At 34.4% G+C, this 7,108-nt stretch overlaps 1 protein-coding gene and 1 long non-coding RNA gene across 7 annotated transcripts in view; one reads left to right on the top strand and one right to left on the bottom strand.

The window, feature by feature from the left end:
- Nucleotides 1-5,653, bottom strand: part of LOC112160027 (E3 ubiquitin-protein ligase Midline-1) — a gene marked incomplete in the record, with an annotated part of 85,905 nt that extends 80,252 nt beyond the window's left edge. Inside the window, 1 exon segment of the mRNA XM_036215460.1 lies at nt 4,495-5,653.
- LOC112160028 overlaps nt 1-7,108 on the top strand; it is a 375,093-nt gene that overhangs the window by 219,908 nt on the left and 148,077 nt on the right. The gene's annotated exons all lie outside the window — the stretch shown is intronic.

Here is a 7,108-nt window from a genome sequence, read left to right as displayed (position 1 = left end):
CAGGCTATTTCTCAAATTGTTTTGGCTAATTTAGCTAGTATTTTAGCTTTATGTTAGCTCTTCTGGCTAGATTGGCCATTTTACCAGTTTTTTAGGCTAATTTGGCATTTAGCTAGTATTTCAGCCAAATGCTAGCTCCTAGCTAGCTAATTTAGGCTTTTTTTCAAAATTGTTTTGGCTAATTTAGCTAATATTTTAGCTTAATGTTAGCTGTTTTGGCTAAATTGGTCATTTTACCAGTTTTTTAGGCTAATTTGGCATTTCGCTAATATAGCTAGCTATTCGCTTCTGCTTTTTTCAGCTATTGGCTTCAGTTATTTCAGCAAATAAATTTTCGCCACATTCAGTTTACAGCATTCACACTACCATTATCACAGGTAATGCTATATATCTAGTATTTAAATGTTTTAATATTGTTTTTGTCTGTGGAGATTACAGAAATGAATTATTTAAAATCCGGCCATATTCAGCTAAATGTTTACATTTAGGCTGTTAATGTTACACTTTTTCTATTAACCTACAAACCGACCCCGCCCCTCATCAGAGAAGGAAACAGTTATGAGGCCCCCACAAGAAAAAGTTTGGGGACCCTGATCTAGAGCAGTTTTTTGCTCATACTTTCTTCTTCTTCTGGAATAAGGTGTAATGCTTTAGCGTGATCGCCACCTAGTGGCCAAACTGAAACGCCCTCCAGGAGAGGCAGAACAATTGTTGGAGCTTCTCTGTTTGACAATAAATGTAACACTGTATGGTATTAACAGTCTCATTATAATTTAAATAATACATTTTACAGTATGTGAACTGTATCAGATAAATATGAATATATTCAAAGAATATTTATAAATTATTAATGTTATTCTAAACAAATGTTGCTAAATGTATAAACCGCTTAAATTTGATTTAATCAAATTGAATCAAGTGGATCGAAAAAAAAATCGGGAAAAAAAATTGGAATCAAATTGATCCAGGCTCTGGTGAATGGATTCAAATCTGGAAATTATTAATGTCACCCAGCCCTAATAACTCTACAACCAGCTACGTTCATCTGCAAGGTGCATTCAAGTGACCAATGAAAACTCTAAGTCACCGCATTGTAAATACGTATTTCAGGCTTTTGTGTCCATTTTGGAATCCGAATGCATAAAAGATTGAAAAGTTACAATAATTAGATTAAATTGAACCCCATCCATTGTACTATCTAAACATGGAAATAATCATGTGAAAATCAAAGGTAATCCAGTGTATTTTTGAAGAATCAATTACTTCAGCTCATCAGGAGTTATTGAATTATAAATTATTTATGTACAACATTTTCTTTTAACACTTAATCACATTTTTAGCCCACTGGGGGCTGTTAAAACCAACTGGAATTCAAAATATTGCAATCTGTCAAAATGAACACAGTTTTGTCCAAAGTTTTTGCCATCTTTTTGAATTTCCTCATATCATGATTGATTTGCTGTTTTTACCCACTGCAAAAAGCTTGAACTCAGCGGGTAACCATTGTAGAACGGAGAATTTAAATCTATAATCCAACAAAATGGCTTGAAGGTATAAAGATGGATTGTAAAATCAGCTATGACCTCAAAGCAGACATATTAACTTAACAACCAAAAGCAACAAAATGTTGTTTTTTTTCAGTTTTGTTAACAACTCAAATCTGACATATTTGCCCCACTTGACTAATCTACATAAGATCATAAAACATGCCTAAAAGGGTGTTTCTTATATTAAAAGGACAAACCCATTTCAAGATAGCTTTTTTTTATTGTTTGACCACGGCTAATCTTTTGTTGGAGTTTCCAAACAGTAATATCAGAGTAACATGAAGCAGTGGGAGTAATAGAGTTTGAAAATCTGCTCAATCCCAAACTCAGTCATTTGAATAGTGAGATTATAAATGACTGACTCCATTGTTGAGCAGATAGAAGCACTTTAGATGATCAGCCAGTCAAAAGGTTAAAATGTTGTCCTTAGTTGACGCAACTCTGATAACATGAACAGTGTTTGTTGTCAAAACAGCCTAAAAACTAAAAAGAAAGCCTAAGTTAGCCAAAATAGCTAGCATGATGCTGAAATATTAGCCAAACTCCAAATTAGTCTAAAAAACAGAAGAAAATAGCCAAAACAGCTGAAATATTGGCTAAATTCCAAAATAACCTAAATAATAAAAAAAGTAAAAAATTAAACACAGAAGTTAGCATGGTGCTGAAACATTAGCTAAATTCCAAAACAGCCTTACAACTGAAAAGAAAGCCTAAGTTAGCCAAAATAGCTAGCATGTAGCTTGAATATTAGCTAAATGCCAAAAAAGTCTAAAAAGACCAGAAAAAAATAGCAAAAACAGATGAAATATTGGCTGAATTCCAAAATAACCTAAATAAGAAAAAAGCCTGAATTAAACTAAACAGTTAGTTTGATGCTGAAATATTAGCTAAATTCTAAAATAGCCTAAAAACTGAAAGGTGAGCCTAAGTTAGCCAAAATAGCTAGCATGCAGCTGAAAAATTAGCTTAACTCCAAATTAGTCTAAAAACAGAAAAAAATTAGCCTAAACAGCTAACATTTAGCTTAAATATTGCCTAAATCCCAAAATAACCTAAAAAAGAAAAAAGCCTAAATTAAACTAAACAGCTAGCATGATGCTGAAACATTAGCTAAATTCCAAACACCCTAAAAACTGAAAAGAAAGCCGAAGTTAGCCAAAATAGCTAGCAAGTAGCTGTAATATTAGCTAAATGCCAAATTAGTCTAAAAAACAGAAAAGAAATAGCTAAAACACCTAACATGTAGCTGAAATGTTGGCTAAATTCCAAAATAACCTAAATAAGGAAAACGCCTTAAACTAAAAAGCTAGCATGATGCTTAAATATTAGCTAAGTTCCAAAACAGTCTAACAAACTGAAAAGAAAGCCTAAGTTAGCCAAAATAGCTAGCATGAAGCTGAAAAATTAGCTTAACTCCAAATTAGTCTAAAAACAGAAAAAAATGAGCCCAAACAGCTAGCATTTAGCTTAAATATTGGCTAAATTCCAAAACAGCCTGAAAACTGAAAAGAAAGCCCACGTTAGCTAAAATAGCTAGCATGCCGCTGGAATATTAGCTAAGTGCCAAATTAGTCTAAAATAGCCAAAACAGCTAACATGTAGCTGAAATATTAGCTAAATTCCAAAACAGCCTAAAAAACTAAAAAAAAGAAAGCCTAAATTAGCCAAAACAGCTAACATGCAGCCGAAATATTACCTAAACTCCAAAATAGTATAAAAAATCGTAATAAATGTCAAAATGGACCAAAAATCTAGAATTGTGCCATTATAACTTTCAACTTTACCACACTCTAACTAAATATAATAAAAAGTAACGACTAATCAACTATTGAATTAGTCGTTGACTATTTTAATAGTCGATTAGTCGACTAATCGTGGCAGCCCTAATATCCACCAACAAGCAGCGGTTCAAAAAGTGTGAAAGTAGAACCAACCAAAGGTTTTTTTAAACCGAGTCTACTACACTACCTCACTGTGACCCTTTGGAACAAGTACTGGACTAATGAAATAAAGATTAGTTTGGAACATAATTGTGGCTTATTTTTTGCTAAAGTTTGAGCTAAAATGTTGTGAAACTCTCCTGTTACATCAGCTTCTCAGGCTCAGTAGGTTAAGAAGCTCTATGCCTTTTAGTAGCCAGAGGTTAGAATCCCAGACTCACAGTCACCGAGTCCTCAGGCAGGTCACCTGACTCTATTTCACTGTTAGTCATTTCAGGTATTTCATTGGAGGCAATACATTATTTTGGAGTCAGATTTTTGGATTTCTACAAATAAAAATGTCAAACTATTGACTAAAAATGGGCTATAAGATCGCAACAATTGATTCCAATTGAAGTGGAATTATTAGGTACACAACGACTTTTCATTGTCGACCAAAACAAATGCAATCGGCATCACATCCATTATTTCCAGTCTTCAATGTGGGGCAATCGGTGTCATTATACTGCAGCACAAACAAGCAATTTGTCCACGTTCGTGTATGAAAAGCCAAAGAAATTGGACGACATATTGACTTAAACAAAGCCCCTCTGGGTCCGACTAACAAGCGAGTGGTAAAACATAAATATTTAAGTGTAGTACAACCACTCCTTTATAATTCTTTAGGATGTAGATGCCTCTTTAGCAAAAAAAAAAAACTTAAATGAATACTCAATAAATGGAATTTTTGGTTTTCTCAAAACTTTCCCATTTTCATAGCACGAAATAGAGCGCCAATACAAGTTGGAACAAAAGCCGCTCTGAGACAATGACAGCGGCGTGCATTCATACTACCACGCCGGGACCACATGGAGCACAGAAGTAGCCAAACTCCCCCCCACGCTGTTCCGCCCCTCAGATGTATGACATCCCTTTGCGAGTACTCCACGGGTAAGAAGAAAAAAAAGACTAAATCCATTGATTCTAGAGGAACAATCTGAGTGAAAGTGAACAAAGGAGGTACTTACATTCATGAAGTGATCCGCTCTGAGGAAACAATGGTTACCTCCAAGAAAGAAGCAGGAGAGGGATGCAAATACAGCATCCAAGGAAAAAAAATCATTCAAGGATCCGCCGCACACGCAAATCAAAACACTTTGGATGTCTCCTGCATCTCCACTCCTCCTCCTCCTCCTCCTGTACTGCTCACCCCCCCATTACCAACCCATGCCTTCGGGTTTTACTTGTCATGTGTTCAGGCTCAGGCAAGCGTGAAGTGGGCTGGGGAAACCGGCGCTCCAAGTGCTTTGTCCAGTGGTCGAGAAGTCATGCCTCCATTAGGTAGAACATTGAGCTGTTTGGGGGAAACATCCCAACTGCTCTGTCAGTAACACACATTTTATTCTCTCCAGGTTGTTTTTGCAATTTTCTCGTCTTAATTGGCTTTTGGGAAAAAATATCACCACTGGTACATACTCAGAAACTCAAAAAACATGCAAGTATCTAATACCTGGTAATATGAATTTATGACTTATGGGACGGTCACAGAAAAAAAGAATTGATCTACAACAGTCAGGTCTACAACCATAACCGAAGTTTTGCCGACCTCAAAAATAGGCGGCCATCTTGTTTTTGTTTTTTTTTTTGTTTTTTTTTTCTTTTCAGGCGGCCATCTTGAATAATAATAAAAAAAGGAAATCACTTAAAGTACCGGCTAAAAATTAAAGCTCCTCTCAGGAATGCCTTATAACTCCTTGATCATCACCAGGAAGCTACTTACTAATGAAGTGTTGGATTAAAAAAAGTTAGATTTTAAATGTTGTTAGCCTAGCGAGCTCACAAAAGTGGCGTTTCCTTGTTGCTAACACATTTGTAACTGGAATATTGTTAGAATTTATTACATGAATCCCTGGCTCAAAATTAACAAAAAAAAATGTAAGATATGATTTATTGGAAATGTGAGTGTGGTTAGCAAAAAAAACCTCGGTTGCTAAGGAAATCAAAAAATTTGCTTTTGCCGATTCTTCTAAAAATGACTTAGATTTATTTGTCACCTCCAGACGAACAAAAAATTAAATTGTTGCTATGGTGATAAAACCACCAAAATAGCCACCATTTTGAAAAAAGTTTTTTTTTTTTTGGAGCTGGGGCTCAACCAGAATGGAAAAAAGCGCTTCTATTTTGGCGTTTTACAAAACTCGTCGAAACTTGTACGTATCCAATACATGGTAAAAATAATTTGTGACATAGAGAATAACAACCTCCCTACTATATCATTGCAATAGAAACTGCCAAAAACTAAGCTGGACAAAGTGTGAAATTTAGCCATTTTCACTTTTTCACACAACAAGAGATTTAAAAAAAAATGTGGGGGTGGTTAGCAAAAAAAACACCCTGTTGCTAAGGAAATCAAAAAATTTACTTTTGCCGATTCATCTGAAAATTACATCGATGTAATTGTCACCTCCAGACGAACAAAAAATGGAATGGTTGCTATGGTGATAAAACCAACAGATTAGCCACCATTTTGAAATAAGGGTTCTTCTGAGTTTTTTTTTTTTTAATCTTGACTTAAAATAATAAAAGAAAAAAAGTCTCTAAAGAAATGTAACTGTATAACTTTTTGTTGCTTTTAAGATTTTTGCTGTAAAGACCAGAACCAGAAATTAGTCATTTTTGGACCACACTTGTTTTTTCTCAAATATGACAAAGAAATATTAAGAAATAGCAATGATTAACTTGTGTTTTTGATCAGATCAATGATCTTATATTCTTAAAATCAAAATAAAATTTACTTTTAGATATTTTTTGCCAACCGCGGCTCAGAAAAAGTAACCAAACATCAATTATATGTGCAATTAAGAGCAAATATTTTGAAATGCTTTTAATGTATTTCTTCAGTAGGATTGAGGTAAAACAAGAAATAACACAAAATATATCCAAAGTGGTTCAATTTTGATGATTGTGTTTCCTAGACAACCAAAAGCTAAAACTTGTGACCATTTTCTTCAAAACAAATTCTGGAGAATTTCAAAATAAGATGTGGATTTGATCAGTTTTTCCTATTTGTTTCAGTTCCGCATCACTTTTTTATCCCAATGATATCATGGTTGCAATAAAAAAAAGAGTCTGTTTGCGTTGCGCGACTGATTGACAGGTGTCTCAGAGTATCACACTCAACATGGTTCTGTGTTCACGGGATTATTTTGGTCTCGGCAGCACGATGGTGTGAAGTGATATGTCTGCAAGTAAAGCTTTAAACTGACGACTGTCAAGACCCATTCCAACCCCTCTAGGTGCGTGATAAGAAACTCAATGTTAAAAAAAAATCAAAGCTTTCATTACTAATTTAGGTTGCACAGTCTAAAAGACGATAGAAGCCTCGCTGATGGTTTCATCTAATGATTGTCTTCTTAAATAAAGGAAAATCAAATTTAGTGTTACAAAAATATCTCTATCAAAGTCATAAATACCAAAATGCAATGGCGTGCAAAAGTATGAATTGTAAGTCATTATTTTTTGCAATTTTTACACCCATTTTTGTTGAAAATATCTACAGTTTTTTAAGGTTGGTGCATTTTTTTTGAGTTGATCGGATTGAGGTCCAAACCATAGATAAAAAATTTGTATTCATGTTTGTCA

This window comes from Oryzias melastigma, linkage group LG2 (assembly GCF_002922805.2).
Source record: "Oryzias melastigma strain HK-1 linkage group LG2, ASM292280v2, whole genome shotgun sequence".
NCBI classification, from domain to species: Eukaryota; Metazoa; Chordata; class Actinopteri; order Beloniformes; family Adrianichthyidae; genus Oryzias; species Oryzias melastigma.
Note: the sequence above shows the minus strand (reverse complement) of the source record. Positions and strands in the feature narration are given on the sequence as shown.